The sequence below is a fragment of the Lissotriton helveticus genome, chromosome 8 (genome assembly GCF_964261635.1).
Source record: "Lissotriton helveticus chromosome 8, aLisHel1.1, whole genome shotgun sequence".
Classification (NCBI taxonomy): domain Eukaryota; kingdom Metazoa; phylum Chordata; class Amphibia; order Caudata; family Salamandridae; genus Lissotriton; species Lissotriton helveticus.
This window is the reverse complement of record NC_136069.1, coordinates 1,232,294,348-1,232,315,625: the sequence shown is the minus strand read 5'-3', so window position 1 is coordinate 1,232,315,625 and position 21,278 is coordinate 1,232,294,348.

The following is a 21,278-nucleotide window of genomic DNA, read 5'->3' as shown; positions in this document are numbered from 1 at the left end:
TAGGAGGTGAGGGGGAAGTGGTGTTAGGTGTGGTAGGGGTGTTGATGTGGGGGTGTCTGGGGTGTGTGAAGAGCAACTCTTTAATGGAGTGTACTTCTTCTTTCAATTGGAGGAGGGTAGACATAATAGTGTCCAAGGTGATGATGGGTGCGTTGACCGGGGGTAGTCCGGGTGGAGAGTCGGAACTGATGAGGGTGTTGGGGGCGTTGGGGGCGTGAGCGAGAGGGCAGGTGTTTGGAAGCGCATCCGTGCTAGGGGGGGAGCGGGAAAAGGGGGTGATGTGTAGGCTGGCTGTTGTGGGGGAGGATGTGGGGTATTGAGGAGTGAGCGAGGGGGGTGGGAGGTTGATGGAGGGGTGCAAGCTAGGTGTGGTGGGAGTGCTAAGTGTGGGGGGGGCAGAAGTCGGAGAGAGAGACATGTTGTGTGTGGTGCCATTGGGGGAGAAGGGGTGCTCCGAGAAAAAATGTGCTTTCTACCGCCCTGCATAGAGAATCCCTCAGTGACCTTGCATGTCTAAAGGTAACCTGTGGTGAATCAGCTACACACTTAGTGAGATCTGAATCAGTGTGTAGCATTGGCCAAAACTTATTCAGACTTCTACGGATCTTAAATGCTTTATTGTTGTATGTGGTGATGAACCGAGTTGTAACAGGTTCAGCCACTCCATCTGTTTTTTCTTTCTTTTTTTCTACTAGCAGGGATTCTCTCGACCTTTTTGCCACAACGGTTTTACCTTTATTGATTACCTGTGGGGCATATCCTCTGGTACCCCGGCAAAAAAAGCTGTTCGAGATAAATTATGGAAGGCATTGAAAGTTGAACAGAACAAGTGGTGAGAATCGACCACGTTGCAAAAGTATATAGAATATGGGAGGATCCCGAGGGGTCTACGCATTTTCATTAACCCCACCTTCAACGACCCAGATCCCATGCTGGTGGCAGATTGGGTGGAAAATAACTATCAATGCTCTACCAACATGTTGAGAATGTTGGTTAAATTTGCTGACAAAGATGTTGAGAGACTGGCCAAAGAAATAGAGGATTACACGGAGGAGCTGAAGGGGCTCTGTAGTGAAGATGAATTCAAAAAAGAAATGGAGAAGATGGAAATCAGTCTTAACAAAATAGAGGATGACATCAAGTTGAAAAAACAAAGAAAATTTCAACGGGATCTTGTTGACTATCAGAGAGGTCAGATTATAACATTTGCGAAAAATATGACAAACTAAGGAGTGCAATGCTTGCGAATACGGATCCAGGTAGAACATCAACAGCAACAGAAAGAACAGAATCAAGTGTGGTTACTGTGCATACAGACAGTGACATACTGACCGAAGGGAGCATGACTAGTGGAAGTAGCTTTGCAAGTGCCACTGAATTCTCTGGGGTAAAAACCGGTGTTTTAACGGAATTCGACCTGATTATGAAAGGAAGACAGACCAACAACAGGCCGGGAGGATTTCAAAATCAAAGAAAAGGCACCAAAGGTGGAAAAAGCAGAAACAACTCTACTCTAGGCGAACTCGGAAGCCCCGTGGGAAGACGGACAAGGGGCCAACTGAAGGCGAAATAATGGAGAAGAAGACCGTGATCAACCTTTCAGGAAGAGAACTGACAAAAACAGAGGTAGAGATTTTCTCTTTGGGCCATTACTTTCTGTCCCTCTAGTAGTGGAGAAGCGTGGCTCAGTGGTTAGAGGCGGCAGACCTGGAAGCTGAGATTGACCGTGGACCAGGGTTCAATTCCCCACCTCGGCGGGTCTCGGGCCCAAAATTCCACGGCCTTGACAATTCTCGCTCTGGTGCCTACTCAACTCATGGGGTCATACTCTGCGACTCTGGGCAATAGCTTGCTTAATCTCCACTACGGCCCCTCGCGGCGGGATGCCTGGCTTTCACTTTGTGGACACCCTGCCGGGGTTTCTCACAGGGGAATACCAGGACGGGTTCCCTAAGCAAGCGCCGGGACGCTTACGGGCAGCTGTGCGCTTTACAAGTCCAATACATTTACATTTACACATTTACAGTATGTTTAATTATACTCAAAGTCGTGTGGATTTGTTTTTCTTTACAAGGAAGTTGCGTATCAATAAATGGTATGCAACTAAAGTACGTGAGAAGAAAGAGTTAACTGATAGGGTACCAAGCAGTTTGAGAATTAGAGATACAGAACTGTTACATACTTTGAATGTATTATCTGAGGACATTGAAGAGACCAGTGATGTTTTGGAGAGTGGGGTAAGTGAAAACATCCCTCTTGATTTGAGTGCAAAAAGTACTTTCAGACCTAAGTCTATCTTTCTTCCCCAAATCAAAAACGATGTAATAGATGTCTTTGAGAAAAGTATGTGTAAAGAATTACAAAAAATCAGTCATGACAAATACTATAGTAATTGGAGTAATGTCACAGTAACCCAACGGAAAGCCATTGAGAGCCTTAGAAATGACAGTTCAATTGTGATAAAAAAATCAGACAAGGGCGGGAATGTCGTTGTGCAATCTAGGATTGATTATATTAATGAAGGCCTTAGACAATTAGCAGATGCTACGAAATACAGCAGGAGCAATAGGATGGAATATGAGGGAGCAATCAGAACATTTAAAGGGCAGCTAGCTGGTTGGAAAGAAAAGGGACTTTTGGAGAGTGAGGAATTTAAATTCCTAAAGTGTAAATTTCCGAGGTTACCAGCCCTATACCTTTTACCTAAAATTCACAAATCAAAAGAAAATCTGCCAGGGAGACCGATTGTTTCTGCTGTAGGTAGCTGCCTTAAAAAAACATCGCGGTATGTTGATAATTTTTTGCAGGGCCCGGTGCAGAAATTACCATCATATGTGAAGGATTCAGGCAATTTTCTAAGATGTTTAAGGGAGATTGAATGGTGTTCAGATTACTCACTCCTCTCCTTGGATGTTACGAGTTTATATACATGCATCCCACACAATCAAGGCCTTAGAGCATGTAAATACTTTTTGTCGGAAAGGTCGATCTCGCACTTACACCACACAGAAATGCTAATTGAGATGATGGAGATCTGCCTCACCCAGAACTTTTTCCTGTTTGACAATAAGATCTAGAAACAAACCCTTGGGACTTCAATGGGTACTTGTTTTGCGCCATCTTTTGCAGGATTGTTTATGGGGTTCTGGGAGGAGAAGACAGTGTACCAATCAACTTTGTTTACGGAAAAGGTGGCGAAGTGGGTTAGGTACATTGCCGACATTTTCGTGGTATGGAAAGGGACAGAGACAGAGACAGAAGCCAGCGAATTTGTAAAATTCCTCAATACGAATGACTGCAACCTACAGTTCACAAGTGAGTGGTCGAAGGAATCTCTTGAGTTCTTAGATTTGAAATTGAGAATAGAGAACAATAAGATCGAGAGTTCCCTCTATAGGAAATCAACGGCCGGCAATAGCATTTTACATGCGCGGAGTTGCCATCAGAGCTCACTCATTAAAAGCATTCCTGTAGGGGAATTGTTGCGAGCGAAACGCAACTGCAGTACTAAAGAAAGCTTTGAGGCAGAAGAAAAGATCATAACTGAAAGGTTCATTACCAGAGGATATGCCCCACAGGTAATCAATAAAGCTAAAACCGTTGTGGCAAAAAGGTCGAGAGAATCCCTGCTAGTAGACAAAAAGAAAGAAAAAACAGATGGAGTGGCTGAACCTGTTACAACTCGGTTCATCACCACATACAACAATAAAGCATTTAAGTTCCGTAGAATTCTGAAAAAGTTTTGGCCAATGCTACACACTGATTCAGATCTCACTAAGTGTGTAGCTGGTTACCTTTAGACGTGCAAGGTTACTGAGGGATTCTCTATGCGGGGCGGTAGAACCACCTAAAACTAGAGTGCTTGGCATACAAGGGTTCTACACATGTAGAAGTTGTAAAGCGTGTAGGAATAGCAGAAATGCTAAAGAAGTGATATTGTCACCAGGATGCCAGCCGTTTTGAATAAAAGAACATACTTCCTGCAATACAGAATTCGCAGTGTATGCTCTTTTCTGCCCATGCAAAAAGGCTTACATTGGGAGTACGGTCCATAAGGCCAAAATCAGAATCCTTGAACATTTGCGAGCGATTAAAAATGAGAACAGGCAGTACCCAATCGCTCGGCATTTTAAAAGTCACCATAAAAAGGACACAAACCTGTTGAGTTTTTGTGTCCTAGATTTCATTAAATTGAACGAAAGGGGTGGCAACAGAATACAATGCCTAAGACGCCTAGAGTCGCGACTGATTGTACAATATAGAACACTAGCCCCAATTGGACATAACTGCGATGAGGAATTGGAAGTACATTTGGGCTAAATTGTATGTCTGTTTCTTTGGCGAACTTTAGGCTTTTCAGTAAAATAAGGGGAGTGTCATGAAGTTACAGCCCTAACCTTTCTGATTAAATGAGTTTGTAAATAGAGCATGTTCCTGTATTTTAATAGTAGTGGATAGGTTTTTTATTATTATTTTTGTCTTTATTATTGTTTTACAGATTCCACAAGGACAGGCAAATGAGAGAAAAGTTGCAGTCAACATCTACCATGCATTTTGTAAATATTGTAGAAATGGCCTTGTCTTGTTATGTTTTTCAAGCCCACTAGGGCAATAAGGTTATGCTATAATCCAGGATAATTTTGCCTCTATTAAATATGCACGAAGGTGATTACAGAATGCTAGTAACAATTTATATAAGCCCACAGTGGCAGAATTGATTCATAGAAGTTTTTGTTGGTTCACACAGTTGAACAATTAAAAATGATAGCAGTGTATCGCCATTCTGTGACAAGAGAGAGGTGTTCATAACGGTTTATTAATTTAGGATTTAGCATATGACATTATGTCAGAAAATCTTTGCTTCAAGCCACAACAATGAATTTATAATTGTTTAAAAATGGTTGAGAGTGTATCTTATGTGCAAACTTTTCTTTCCTTTGGATATTGATTTTGCAAATGGAAGTCTGTTTTTACTTGTTAGTATTTTTTATTAAACACATAAACCAATGGAAATCCGCAGATCAGCACTCGTGATCAAGAGACTGTGTTGTCTCGAAACGCGTAGAGTGAGTTTGCCGGTAACCTTGCAATAAAAATTGCTTTCAGCACAAGTGAGTTCGTGACGGCTGTTTTTTCTCTCAACGAACGAAAAATTGTGCAGTCGATTGGATATTAGTTAAAGGCTCGCCGCCTTGTCACGGACCGCCGTCATTGGAGGAGGGAACATGGCGTTCTCGGCGTCTGTCGGGAGGTTCTGCTTTGGATATAGATATATATACTACATGTTCCATCAGGCCAAGCGGCGGCCACGCCCATTGGGGCGGGAAAACCTTGTTAGCGAGTGCATTTAAAAATAGCTGTGACTCTGCTAGTTCATAATGCCCGTATCTCCTGAAGAAGTGAAGCCACACGAAACGCGTCGAGAATGGACATTGATTTTGGCGTAGCGACGCTGCTGTACTGAACTTGCATTACTTTCAGCAATAAAAAGGCGAACTCAAATCTATCTGTCGTGGGCCTTACTTACAACAGGCAACTTTTTGTGAATTTGTCTATAGCGGCCCAGCCTGAGTCGCAAGGATGGCCCCGCTGCACGCTGTGCAGTCCGGCCGCAGCGCCACCTGACGCTGTGGTAAGGAGACGGATATGCCGCTGGGAGTATCTGAGAAGCAAGCTCTCTATCTGCGCTGTCAAAACGCAACCCACTGGGGATTTTAATCAACACAAGTAAGCATTTTCACAAGCACCTCACTGAAGGGAAGACTGAATGCACTACATGTTCCATCAGGCCAAGCGGCGGCCACGCCCATTGGGGCGGGAAAACCTTGTTAGCGAGTGCATTTAAAAATAGCTGTGACTCTGCTAGTTCATAATGCCCGTATCTCCTGAAGAAGTGAAGCCACACGAAACGCGTCGAGAATGGACATTGATTTTGGCGTAGCGACGCTGCTGTACTGAACTTGCATTACTTTCAGCAATAAAAAGGCGAACTCAAATCTATCTGTCGTGGGCCTTACTTACAACAGGCAACTTTTTGTGAATTTTTATATATATATATATATATATATATATATATATATATATATATATATATATATATATATATATATATATATATATATATATATATATATATATATATATATATATATATATATAACCTACTGGTGGTTGCCAGTAGGTAGTTATAGCTAGGACCTTGTTTCCATAGGAAAAGCATTTTTTTGACTTACTAATATCTTTGGAGCCGTTTGATGAATCTTTGTGAAATTGTCAAAGCTAATGAGGTCGGCAAGTCACCTGTTGTGTTGAGAGTTTCAGGGTGATTCGTCAAGCCGTGCCGAGAAAAAGGGGGGGTCCCAAAATGCATTTTCTCCATGTTAATTTCCATAGGAAACTTTAGACACACCTACAGCCCGAACTGCTGAACGTAATTACACCAAATTTATCAAAAACGTAGCTCTTGGTTCAGAAAGCACTCTTCTTTATAACTGGTGTAAATATGTTCAGTATCTCAGATATACAACAGGGTACCCGGAGGTTCTACAAACCTTCTCAATCTTGTGCCTGCATTCTGATTGGCTGCCAACACTTCAAACTAAGAAGTGTTGCCAGCCATCGTCTGACTCTGTTGAACCGAATGCCACCTCCTCGGGGCTTATACATTGAAAGCAGGGGGAGGGGCTATAAGTCCCCCCGCCCTCCCGGGGACCACCAACTCCCCGGGGCTATGTTTGTGAAATGCGGGGGCAGAAGTGTTTTGAGCTCCACAAATTTTGTAGTTAGTTGTAATTGATGTAAGTGTCCTCACTGGGATCACTGTATTCCATCACCAACACAGACTAGTTCTGTGTGCCTCACGAATAGGGGAGAGTAGGGAGGGTTGGGAGGGTTGGGAGGGTGGGTGGGGCAGGGGTCTAGGAGGAAGGGGAGAAAGGGGAGGAGGGAGGGAGGTGGGTTGGGTTTGGGTGGTGAATGGGTGGAAAAAGGGGAAAAAAGGAAAGTGGTACAATTTTGGACAAAGATCGGATGAGAAAGACAACAACATGAATAAGGATTTAAGTGATGAGAGATATAAACAATTAAATGGCAAGCATTAAAATATGCACTATTAATGCGGGAGGACTAAATGATTGGAGGAAGAGGCAGAGATTGGCATTCTTAGTAAGGCACGAGAGAATAGATATTATTTGTATACAAGAAACCCATCTCCCATGGTCCAAACGCAATCAACTTTCCCTGGGTGGTTTTGAATTAGTAGCTTGTTCTACACAGACGTCCACAATTCGGGGTGTAGCTATACTGATTCGAGGTTCCCTAGGCAAAGCAAGGAAGGTGAAGGCGGATAGTAATGGGAGATGGGTAATTGCTGAATTAGACCTTGGTTTCACGTTATGTGTGATGTATGGCTCTAATCAGGATGAACCCGAAATATTTGATTTTTTAGAAACCGAACTGGTGGGATGGGTTACACCGCTGATAATAGCGGGGGACTTTAATATTTCGGCTGATTGGGCCGGATCTGAATTATATGTAGGCCGCAAACCTAAGGTCTATCAATCTATCCGATCACTTCTAGGCTCTCACGGGATGCATGACGTATGGGGGGCTAAAAACCCTTTGGATTTTGGATTTACATACTTTTCTAATCCTGCTCAAAAATACACGAAGTTAGACTATTTCCTGATTTCATCTTCTGAGTTACCTAAAGTTGACATACTCAAACTTCCTAAAGTGGTCTCTGACCATAACCCACTAATTCTATTATATAACATAGGTCAGAGGGAAAGGAAAAGTAACTCTTGGTCTTTCGAGAAAAGCTCCTTAGTGATAATAGATCCATAGATCATTTGAAAAAATGGGTCCCACAATTCTTCGCAGCAAATAGGTATAGCGCGTCTAGAAACATGGTTTGGGAAACCTTTAAGGCGGCATTGAGGGGCGAAACTATTAGCTGCTCTGCAAGATTAAGAAAGGAAGATAGAAATAAGATCGAGGGTTTAATGAAAGAGTTAGTAAAAGTAGAAGAGCAACATATGAAGGATATAGTCAAAGGGGTCAATACCACTGTAAGTCAGGAAGCTTTACTGACAATTAAAGCTGCACTCCAGAAAGAGGTAACAATAAAAGCCACAGGAGAATATCAGTCAAATAGGATCAAAAGATATGAGACTGGTGAGCAGGCAGGGAGAGCGCTTGCCCTCAGGTTAAGGCAGGAAAAAGCAAGAAATACTATTTTATTTATAGAAGAGGACGACATCAGGTATTCAGAAAGCAAGGACATTCTGAGAGTATTTGAGAAATTTTATCAGCAGCTATATGAGCAGGAAGAACCTTCTAAAAAACCAGGGGAAGGAATACGAGATCGGGGCCCCTATCTAGAGGAGTCAGTCAAGAAAAAATTGGATGAGGAAACTACAACATTTGAAGTAACATTGGCATTACGGGAATTAGCCTCTGGTAAAGCTTCAGGTCCAGATGGGATTCCATTAGAAGTATACAAAATAATAGAAACTGAAATCACTCCGCTTCTGGTAGATTTGTTTAATGGGATTATGTGTACAGGATTAACACCCGCTTCCTGGAAAGAGACAAATATTGTAGTTTTTCATAAAAAGGGGAAACCAGCGGAGAAGGCGGGATCCTACCGACCCATCTCATTAATAAATTCCGATACCAAGTTGTACTAAAAAATTCTGGCAAAGAGGCTGGGCAGGGTCATTGGCGGTCTCGTATCCCCATGGCAGCATGGGTTTGTCCCCGGCCGGGGTACAACTGATCATACCTGTAGGGCAATATCTTTATTTGACGCCCAGGCTGCCATGGGGGGGGGTATATCGCCATGATCCTGCTTGACGCAGAGAAGGCTTTTGATCGCGTGGACTGGAGCTTTCTCTGGTCCATCTTAGAAGCGAGGGGGTTTGGTCCCAATATTATAGGTGCCCTTAAAGCCATGTATGTAGAACCGACAGCTAAGGTGACAGCAATGGGCGAAAAATCCGGGGTTATATATATAAAAAGAGGAACTCGGCAAGGATGTTCCTGCTCCCCTATTTTATTTGTGTTGTACATTGATCCCCTTATTCAGGGCATCCTTGACAGCCCAGAGATAGCTCCAGTGATATGCAACGGTTATTCAAGTAAAATATTGGCCTACGCTGATGACCTTGCAGTGTTAACAAGTAACCCACAACAAACTCTTCCTGTCCTGATTCAGATGGCTAAAATGTTTGGGGAAGAGTCAGACTATCTTTTAAATGAAACGAAAACACAGGTCATTTGCTCGAAAAATATCGCCAAAACTGATTATAGATTTGTCGACTCAGCTCCTTACTTAGGGGTGGAAATCAATGCTAATGTGGAGAAAATTGTAAGTGAGAACTATCTGCCGCTTATTAAGAATATTGAGACAGAATTAAAAAGAATAGATGTGCTACACCTCTCATTAATAGGAAGGGTGAATGCAGTCAAAATGTCCATGTTCCCCAGAGTTCTTTACTTATTTCGGGCCATCCCTTTACTAATAGAGGACAGGATCATGAAACAACTTGAATCTATGTTTATCAGATTTGTATGGCAATATGGAAGGGTAAGGCGATCCACAAACTTAATGGCCCTACCTAGAGAAAGGGGCGGGTTGGGATTACCGAATTTAAAGTTATATCACTGGTCCTGTCTGTTAACCCAAATGACTATTTTAGCTCAATCTACATCTTTATCTGATATAGCACCTGGGTCTGTAGATCAACATTGTCCTCCCCAGATATATAGGATGTTATTGGGTGAAAGGGCTATACATTTATTTCAGTGTGAATTGGAACGAAGCTTTTATAAAAAAAATAGGATTGAAGACACTGCTCGGAGCATGGCAGGCGTGGAAAGCGATTATGAAAATCTTCAATATTCCGAAAGTTAATTCTTATTTGCAACTGTAGAACTCGTCTCTCTTTCCCCAACTAAAAAATGATAGTAATTTTCTGATGTGGAAAAGGTTGGGACTTAGATCCTTGGGAGATGCACTGGAAGGAAGTGAAATCCTGGGGTTTGAGATCCTGCAGGAAAGATTTGGTATTCCAGATAGTCAATGGCTGGTATATGGTTAAGTTACCAGGGCAATTAAGGCAGTCAGGCCGCGGATTTCATGTACAGCAGATTTCCCAATGATGGAGCTATTAAATAGAGGTTGTAGGAAGATTAAGATTTTATACAATTGTTTATTGAATCAAACCCCGGATGACATTGAGAAGGTTGAGTCCAATTAGGCGATAAAATTGGGAGATTCTGATGTCGATATGGATCTTGCCCTCTTATTGAATAAAAAAATATTCCGGGCATCAAATCTTCGCGCACAACACTACAAAACTATTTTTAAGTTGTATCACACACCTGCGAAGATATTTTCCTGGGGTACAAGCGAAAATGATAATTGTCCTAGATGTAATGAAAGTCAGGCTGACATTATACATATGTTTTCTTCCTGCAAACAATTAGATAGTGTTAAAAAAGAGATAACAAAATTTATGGAGGGGCTGCTAGGTCCGTCCATCGACCTATCCCCTACCTTAATTTTACTTGGTATAGATTCCAAGCTGGGTTTGGGTGACGCTGAAAGAGATCTAATGTTTTTATCTGTTGCTGTACTTAGAATTCTAATTTCCGCGGCGTGGAAAGATACAAACCCTCCATCCTTCCAGATGTGGCTTTCAAGATTTTTAGGAATCCATAACATCGAATCTTGCCTCTATGAATATAAAGGCAAGAGGGAGCGTAAGAATGGTATACGCATGTGGGCTCCTGAAACTAATTGGAGAATAGATAGAAATGGTTAAAAGAGGCTCGTCTTTAATTAATTGAAACTGTTTTTATTTCCTACATATAGATTTATTCTCCTCGCTCCCGCTAATAAACTTCTGTTAGAAAATGCATGTAAATATATCAAATGTATATCAATGTTCTTATCATGTATGTAATAATTTAAGAAATTTGTCCTTATATGTACCTTCTTTCTCAAATAAAAATAATTAAAAAAAAAAAAGATATGATACTCATAACCAGGAGAAGGACTTTGTCTTCACCCACATGTTAGGAACCAGCAGTACATGATTTGATTGTGCAGAATGTGTATGCTTGCCCTCAAAAAGGCTTGTTGCACTCATCAGGGGGGGTTCCTCACCTAAAATGGCCACTGTGTTACAGCAGCCAATCCCATTGATCAGGATTTGGAAATTATTATAATAAGTACTGTGATTGAGCGCTGTGGGCACATCAGCCAATCCCAGAGCACTCAGTTCTGAAGTGTGGATTGGTTGTGGAGCCAGCGGCTACATCTGCGGTGTGTAAACACTGCATATTTACTCTGTTGATTGATCGGTACTACACAGCCAATCCTATAGTGCTACATGCAATTCCAAAGTGTTCAATGGCTATGAATTGTGTGTGTGCCTCTGCAGTGTATAAACACTGTGCGAGTCACACTCTGATCTCTGTATTCAGTTTCAGAAGGTGAGAGGTAAAAAAACAGTGGTATCTGGCGCACATGAATGCCCTCAGGATCACTGTTAGCAGGAAGTTTAAAACTAGACTAGTGCTTTGCAGTCATCACTAGAGGGGAGGGGGCCCTGAATTAAGTGTTGATACATTTTCTGGTGGCGCTGCTCTTATGCACTGCTTGGTGCTGTCCTGCGGTGGGGTTTAAGGGTGCCCTCGGGTGGGGGCAGTTGGGCGGGAATCCAGAGCTTCCTGCCAGGAGTAAGGGTGGGTACCTCATCTGTAAGCTTCTCACCTTTGGGTGATGCAGGTGTGCAGAGGATTGGATGTGAAGTCTTTGTTGAGGGTTACAGCAGGGTTGGCTAGCAGAGGAAGGAGTGCAAAAGGTTTGGATGGATGTGAGGATAGCTGGGTGGCACTCCAAAGTAGGAGTATCATCAGAATGGTTAATGCGTTTTATAAATTCTTGGATGATGAAATCAGAAGGCAGTGACAGGCAGAATGTACATTTGTTTCGGCAGTTTCACACAGTGCAGATCTTACCCACAGACATAAGAGAGCTTTACAACAGACAACATTCTATGTTACAATTACTACTCAATTAAAGGGCTTTAAAGGGAAATGGTAAATGGGGTTTCTCCCATTTGGATTTTAGATGTGAAAGTTGGATGCCCTGTAGTTCTTTAAGTGATACAGAGTGAGTGTCACAAGTAATTATGGTATGGTATAAGGATGTTTACTGTGCTGGCTGCCCTTGATGAGACAGTGAAACACTTTGCAGGCCCCAAGCACAATCTTCTGCAGTGTCTGATCTTTTTGCTCATTTCACCTCTTAAGCGGGGGCACTGTTTTATTATCACTGCGCTGGGCAATACTGAGCTTTGGTGTTTTCCTAATGTGCAGGTTGAGAAGTGTCTCTCTGTGGGTCCAGGTTTGATGGTATGCCTGTGTGAGTGCATGGTGAGAAATATGTCTGAGAGTGCAGGATAACAGTTGTGTCTGCATGCAGGCTTGAGGTTAGGTTGACAGTTGTGTCTGTGAGTACAGCGTGACACTTGTGTATGTGAGTGCTGTGTGCTAAGGCTGTCTAAGTGTGCAAGATAAGTCATGTATGAGAGCACAGTGAGAGATGTCTGTGATTGAGGAGTGAGATGGGAACATGGATGGTGAGAGTCATATCTGTGTGAGTGCTGTGTGATGGGTGGACCGGTCAGTGACTGCAAGATGAGAGTTGTAACTGTGTGTTAAATTGGGTTGAGAGGAGTGAAATCCTACGAAAGCAGCAACCACAATTCATGTCAGGGTGAAACACAAGCCAACCCCAAATTAACCTGTGCTCAACCCTCTGGTAGCTTGGCACACAAGCAGTCAGGCATAACTTGGAGCGATACCAAAGGGGATGATGGACGGAGCGCTTGACCAAATCAAACACTCACTCCCAGTCAACTTATCTGGGTTTAATCCATTATCATTCTTTAGCTCACTCCATCACTCCAGTTCAGACATGGCCATATGGCTTGGCAGTTTGGGCTGGACTGTTCCCATGATGCACAGGGTCAGACTGATTTGCATATGGCCATGTCTGAACTGTGGTAGTGGAGTGAGCTAAAGTATGACGATGGATTAAACCCAGATCAGTTGACTGGCGGTGAGTGCTTGCAATGTTCAACATTCCGTTCATCATCCCCTTTGGTTTAGGCATAATTTGGAGGCAGTGTGCAAAGTATGTCTGCATCACTTCAAACAGTGGTAAAGTGAAAACACTACACCAGAAAAATACACAAACCAATTTTAAAAAGTAGAGTAACATTTTATAAATTACTTGCAATCAAAACAACAAAAATTCAATCTGTAGGACCGGAGATATTTAATTTGAAAGATTTAGGTGAAAATAGTGCCTAGAATATGTAGTTTTTCTGGTTAGGGATAAAGCCACAAGTTCAGGCCGACCACAATGGAGCGCAGGCTTGATACAGAGACCAAGTTAGGCCTGCTGAATAAAGTTAATTAAATCCTCGTTGCGGAGTGCTGCAAGCTCCCATGTCAAGGATGCAGATGTTAGGAGATGGTTCTACGCACAGGACCACAACTGGGCAGGTAGAGCACCTTCGGGACCACAGTCAAGGGTCCAGGACTGCAGACAGAGTCTAGATACTGTGTTCAAGGTGGTTGGAGTAATTTCTGTCCCTGAAGCTCTGCTCAAGAGACCAGCCAACTAGCCCTTGGATTTACACTGGAGGTCCTGGGTTCAAGATGCAGATTCAGACTTTCTCAATCAGGCAGCAGAGTAGCAGCCCTTCTTTCAGAGCAACACAGCAGTCCTTCTGAGCTTCCACAGGTCCAGAGGTGTACTGAAGAGTTGAGTCAGGGGATCCAAGATTTAAACCTGGTGCCTACTTTGAGGTAGGAGAAGTTTCTTGAGGTTTCCATCCCCCAGAAGTGTTTGTAAATTCCTGCCTCGCTGCCTTGGCCCCAGCTTGTCTAAGGTCACAAAGAACTGATGACAAACCCTTTATGAGTGCGCTCAGGCAGAGCCTTTGTGATGTGCAAGCATGGTAGGTGGCAGATCCTCTCTTCATCAAATCCTACCAACACTTATTTCCCCTTTGTCTTACTTACTGCGAGCAATTCACAAATACTGTTAACTTTACTTAGTCATGTGGCCCAGGATACAGGCTTTAGGCACCCGATGTTTGGGATAAGAAAATTCCAACTTTCTAAAAGTGGGATTTTCAGAATTATGACTTAAAATACAACTTTACTATTAAAGATGGTTTTAAATTTCTATTTTTTAGTATTAAATCTGTTTTATTAGCTGTTTCAGGAACAAACATCATAGACAAAATCGCCTACAACCCAATGGGCCGGCTTGGAAGCGTGATACTGTGCAGTCGATTCAGTGAGAACAGTAATACATTAGGTATTTAACACAGCAAGAAATTACTATTCTTTAGACAACAAACTCGACATTCCTACTTGCTCGCAATTGAAAGGTATTACTTATTAAATGTAAGAAGCCCAATGTTATCCTATGGGGACGGCAGGCCTTGCAGCAGTGAAAAATGAATTTACAAGTTTTTCACTTCCAGGACATGTAAAAGCTAAAAACACATGTCAAACTTTTTAAATACACTCCACCCTGTCCTGTGGGCTATTTAGGGCCTATCTTACGCATGACTTATATGCATTAAAATCAAAGGTTTAGGCATGGCAAAAGGTTTATTTTGCGAGGGCCAAATGGCAATTTACACTGCACACATAGGCTGCAACGGCAGGCCTAAGATGTTTAAAAGGCTACATAAGTGGGTGGCCCAATTAGTGCTACAGGCCCACTAGCAGCATTTAATTTACAGGCCCAGGGTACATGTTGTACCACTTTACAAGGGACTTACAAGTAAATTAAATGTGCCAATTGGGTGTAAGCCTATAATACCATGTTTAAAGGAGAGACCACAAACACATTAGCACTGGTTAGCAGTGGTAAAGTGTGCAGGGTCCTAAAACCCACTACAAATGTGTTCAGAAAACAGGAGGGTGAAGGCAAAAAGATTTGGAATAACCCTGTGGAAATGGCCAAGTCCAACACTGTGACTTAAGGTTGAGTGGTCAAGCTGTGTGTGCAGTGTACCATGGTGAAGGGGGTCTATTTATAAATGCAGAGTGTGCCTGTGTAAGCACAGTTTGAGTTGATCCTTTGTGACTCTGTAGTGAGATGTATTTATTTGAATGAGTACTGTGAGTCTCTGAGTGCAGAGTGAGTGGTGTTTCAGTGTAAGGCAGGGTGAAAGATGTGTCTCACTGAATGCAGGATGAGTGGTGTTCCAGTTTGTGTGCAGGATGAAGGAGATCTATGTGTGAGTGCAAGGTGAGCTGGGTCTCTGTAAATGCTGGGAGACAGGTGTCTCTGTGCGAGTGGAGGGTCAAAGGGTCTCTGCCAAAGTGCAGGGTAATGGGTGTCTGAGAGGAGGATGAGTATAGTATGTGTGAGTGCAGTGTGAGAAGAATTTCTGTGTCTGTGCAGAACAAGAGGTGTCACTGTGTGAGTACAGTGTGAGAGGAGTACCTGTATGAGTAGAGTGAACAGTATACCTGTAGGTTTTGCCGATGGAAATACAGCATGAGTGACTGGCCTGATTGAGCACAAGATCAATCTTTTGTTTGCGTTGCAGCAGACTCTTTATGTATGTGCAGAGTGAGCAATGTGCCTGTGAGATTGCAGGGTGAGCACTGTACCCTTGTGCGTAAAGGATGCAGTACATTAAAGCTAGAACTAAAGGTATTGCCAATGCTCGTTTTATTAGGATTTTGGAAAATACAAGGCTGGTTAAACAGGGTACCCCGTCTCTAGGTCAAACCAAAAGAAGGAAGGTGAAAACTGAAGGGGAGTATTTTTTGCTTGTGAGAGGCAGAGAGAGAGAAAGAAGCGATGAAACAATGAAACAATGAAGATATTTGGACCTCCTTTCTGATCTTTTGGTGACACCAAGCATAAGATCTAGTTCTTTAACATTTGGTGGCTACTCATAGCTCATCAAGTCCACTCCAGCATTAGGTAACATTCCAGCCATAAAGCTGGCATTCTGTATTAGTTGTTGCCACACTTGAAATAAAATGGATATACATTGCACGAGGTAGGCATCTTGTTCATAACAGTGATCATCAATTACATCCAGTAGTTTCTACCAGTAGTTGGTGGCCATTCCTTTCCTGGCACAAAATGGCCAGCATTCACATTTGGTGTACATCTTTGGTATTTATTTTAACATGTGTGCCATCATTTGGGCATGCATGATAGGAGGTAGATATCCCTGACTTGACTTTAAATGTTATCCATAGCAGTTAGTGGCCATCCAGGGCATAATGTGGCTTTCCCACATATCTTATGGACACCCATGACATATTGAGCACATAGTGAGCACCCTTCATGAATCAAAAAGGGAAACAGAAGCAAAGTAGAGGTTCATTCAACTTCCAAATCCTATAGTACCAAATCAAGAGGATAGTGAACCACACTGGTCTTAATATCAGAGTGTCACCAGTGTCGGAAGCCCTCAACCACTAACTACCACCAGCTGTATAGGTTATCTCCTCTGGGTGACATAGTGGGTAGCATCATCATTGGGTTCTGCACCTGGGCACTCACTTATTCATGTGAGTGATGCTTCCATTAGAAGGGACTGTATCTAGAAGAAAATACTGGTATGATCTGTGCAGAAAAAATAAAATTAACTCCTATGTCTGTGAAAAGTATTTTTTATGTGAAAAAAGGGGATGGGGTAAGGTTTAGAATGTGGTGATGTTTTTCAGATCTATTTCCAATCCTTAACATCAATGGTCAACATAATTCACCATGTATGCCCCTATGGGTCGATGGCCTTCACCAGGACCTAGTAGAGCATAACCCTGTAGGTTGTTATCAATCGGCACTGTGCTCAATTAAGTGTGATAACTTATGGGTGTTCATTATTTTTGCATGTAGGATCTTTTTACAGGAATAGTAGATGATGACGCTACCTACTATGTCACCCCAGAGCAGTTAACATGTACGGCTAGTGGTAATTAGCGGTTAAGGGCTTCCGAGACAATACTCGTGAGACTCTGATAGTAAGACCGGTATGGTTCACTCTCTTCGTGATTTAGTACTATAGTGAGCACCCTTGACAAATGCTAGGTAATGGTAACATTTTCTTCCCACCCCTGGAATGAGTTAGGGATCCAAGTCATCCCTGACATTTAGGACTACCACAGGCATTGGTACCCACCTATGGCACAAAGTGACTTTCCCAGCATATGTGGCGTATTCCTCACAAGTAATGGCCATCACTGTCACTTAGTATCCACCCTTGGCATACGGTGAACATCTCTACCGACAAGCATCTAATAGTAACTCCTGGTACTGTAGGTCACCTCTCAAAAAGGTTTGACATCGCTGACATTTGGAGACCTTCCTTGGCATAAGATGACACCACCAACATGTGAGATCCACCCCTAGAATAATTCTGCACATAGCTCACTGGGCATGGCCATTGCCTATGGACATTCGTACTATATGTGTCCTTTTTTATTTTTTATATCTTTTTTAAGATCAGCATGTCAGATCTGATCAGACTTCTTTTCCATTAACTACCAACATTGCTAGCCCTCAGAACTCATTATATATGTCCAATTATTTGGGCTTAGGTTTTGTGAACTGACCTTTATCCAAACCCTGTATACAATGATGTCATTGATAATATCCTTTGAGATATCAACAGTGATGTTATGTGTCAGGTCAAGAGGGTTGCGTGCAAGGTGAGAGTTATGGTTTGTGCATCTCACCTTACTGGTAATTTCAGTGGTGTTTCGGTATTGTTCTGTTTCAGTGATATACAAAAAGGGATTAGTTTCAAAGTGGTGCTTTGACATTCACATGGCACTGCACAATTTTGTGCTGCACCTGCTGACTTTTATAATGGTAAAAAAATCAATGCTGTGATTTGCGTGAATTTTTGCCACAAGTGTTCCCACACAAATTGTTAGTAAATACCCCCCTGTAGGAAATTGGGTTATTAGTTGTGTAGCCTGCACAAGTAATAGGTCCACAATTCTCCGTAGTAGAAACCAAGCACCCCATTGTAGCGCTTGACTCTCTCAGGGTAGCAAGGCAGAGCAGCCCAAGGCCTACTCAGGGAGGAGGTGTGGACTAGTATTCACAGTTCATTGGCACGCAATAATAACACTCAATAAATGACTGTCCACTCGTTGATTTTTATTTAGAACAAAGAGAAGTACATTTATTACACACACAACTGTTAACTATGCAGTATTTTACAAATATATGCATTGGTAGATGGAAAATATCATAGATGGCATTACATCATTTAAGTGATCACATAAACCTATAAGGTAAGTTTATTTGCTTGTTTAAGGTTCAAGAGCCGCAAATCACATGTTAGAGGCATTGTTTTGTATGTAAATGCAATCATCAAAAATAAAAATCATTTGTACATGCACTTATTAATGTTAACAAATAATAGGTACTTTGATCAATATACACTGTCATCATTATTATCCCAATAAAGCATTTAAAATGAGCAAAACTTGTCTGTGTATTTGTTTTTATGAAATTTCACAATCATGAAAATGCAATTTCTACAACAGCCCCTAGAGGGCATCATATTTTATTACATTACATGCAACCATAGACGTAACCCCAATAGGGGGCTGTACGCATATACTTTCTTCAAACCTCTTCAGGACATAATAAATACAATCATAGAACATGCACCTAAAGAGTTCTGCACTCCTAACTGTAAAGGCAAAGCTCCAGCCTTGGGAGTGCTTTAAAACATTAATGAGATTCCAGAGAGCACTTTGTTTTTTTTAACCCTGTAAACATAGCGTCAGTACTGCCACACTCCTGCAGCCCCCCACACACTTTCTGGATCACGTTAGTGGTGCCCCTGCCATCCTGGGACACCATGAAGGAAAAAACACATGTAAGTCGAAGAACTCCGCAGGGCATTATGGGGTGCTCCTCCAGGAGCAGTGAAAATTTTTGTAGCGGCTCTCTTGCTGTGCTGGGAGAGTCGCAGAGCTTTCTTTTCTTCCTTTCTGGTACATGGCCTCATGCAGTTGCTTCTTCTTCTTACATTTTTGGTAAGGCTACCAACATTGGGGGCAGGCCAGGGAGACCACCTTTTCTGTTTTTTAATGAAAATGCTGCAAAGTGACCTTCCTGAGATGGTGCATAGAACTTCCAATAGCATGGCTGCTACAGTGAAAAGTGTGATCTGGAGGCTGTCTTCAGACTTCTTGGGAAGATGCTTTCTTCAGCAATTTGAACCTTAAGGGTCATCTGGCTACCATTATTCAGTGACTCCACATTTATGCCCAGGCCTATCGTTTTTCATATGGTGATTTCTTCCTTTATACTGGTTACTAGTGGAGAAGTGTGGCTCAATGGTTAGAGCGGCAGATCCTGATGCAGCGGTCTGGCCCGGACCAGGGTTCAATTCCCGCCTCGGCGGGTCTTGGGCTCAATTTCCCCGGACCTGATAATTCCCGCCTCGGTGCCTAATCTAAGCATGGGTCCCACTCTGCAACTCTGGGAAATAGCTTGCTTAATCTCCACAACGGCCCCAACAGCACTAGGATGCCTGGTTTCACTGTGGGGGTGCACAGGAGTGGGCACTTCACAGGGAAAGGCCAGGAAGGGTTCCACAGTGGTATATGTAAAGCGCCTTGAGACCCCTTCGGGGTGATATGTGCGCTATATAAGCACTTCATTTACATTTACATTTTGCTAGCATTTTTTTTGTCCTGATGATGATCCTAATACGTCACTCCTTATAGGGTTGAAACGTTGTCAAATTAACTAGTGGACTGATATGATTTATCATGATGAACACACTGTACTCTTATTTTGAGTTGTGCTATGAATCCTCGACTTTATCAGCCCCTAGCATATAAATGCATATATACATATATACATATATGTTATTTGTAATTTTGTACAGCACCAATGCACAACCTTTCACCTATGTCAGTATTCACTTTCACTGGGTCAGTTTTTTGGTAGCACCTGTAATGTGATATAGCATAATGAAATAAAGTAACTGTATGATTCAATTCTTATGTTTCTAGATCTTAACACTTGGCCTAGGAGGTTTGGGCTCAAAACCTCTCCAGAAGGGAACCATTGTTTTGCTTTATCTTGAAAGGCAGACACTGGCGATAAACAGTGCACTTGGCAGACATTGTCATACTTATAAAAATATCATGCGAGGAAATGCAAACCCACCTCCTGCAGATGTGTTTTTTCCACTTATTTGTGACTAGATTTCATGTGTTCAATATTCCTTAGTCCTGGCAGAATGTTGGGTCTTTGTAAGACACCGTCCTCAATTGAGTAAAAAGCGTGTGTGCCTCACATTCTGTCACCCACCAGCACACATGCCTTGTTCCCATTTCTTTTTATTGCCCGTTAACCTTACTTGGTAAAACAATCTGGCATATCTATAAGTACTAATTATCCTAATGAGATGAAATTTCACATTTTCTCATCTATGACAATGATCATGTTCAGTCCCGGCGGCTTGGAAACAAGGAAGTAAGCACTTTCAGCAGCAATACAATTCAATTGAGTGAAGCAGGATGGGATGTACAGACCTGCTCTGCCACTGACTGAGAGATACAAAGCAGTAATTGGACAAGATTTTGAGATTGAGGTCATGAAACCTCATTGCGCTCACTTCTCTCCTAATTCTGCCCGATAGAGGTTAGTCAGTACTGATTATTCCCATGTAGTTGTCGAAAAACCTACTCAAACTGTGGACAAAAATAGGTATCGCAAAGCAGAGATGCCAATGAATACAAGAGTAGAGTGGCAAGGGGCAATTGAAAAGGATAAGGGCAGCTGGATTATAGTCACTCCATTTTATAAAGATGCGAGGGTATGCCTGTCTCCCAGTCTTTCTTAAATGTTGTTGTCATTATCACATCGAATGTTTATAGAGTGTGACAATCCTGCTGTCAAAAATGACTCTGTGATGCATGCAGATGTCATTTTTAAATTTCCATGTCCAGGCTATTGTATGTGTGGGCACCTCTCTGATATATGACACACACTTCTCTGTTTTGTGGTAGATGCCAGTGTAGTGCACCCCTTTCCAGAATGTGTGACCCGGTCTGTGAAGTAGAGCACTCTCTGTCGACATGTCTGCATTTTAGAGTACTTGATGCTGGCTGTGAGAGTGGTAGTCAAATGTAGAAGTACTGAAGGATGTCATGGAGGGCCTGTACAGGAAGAC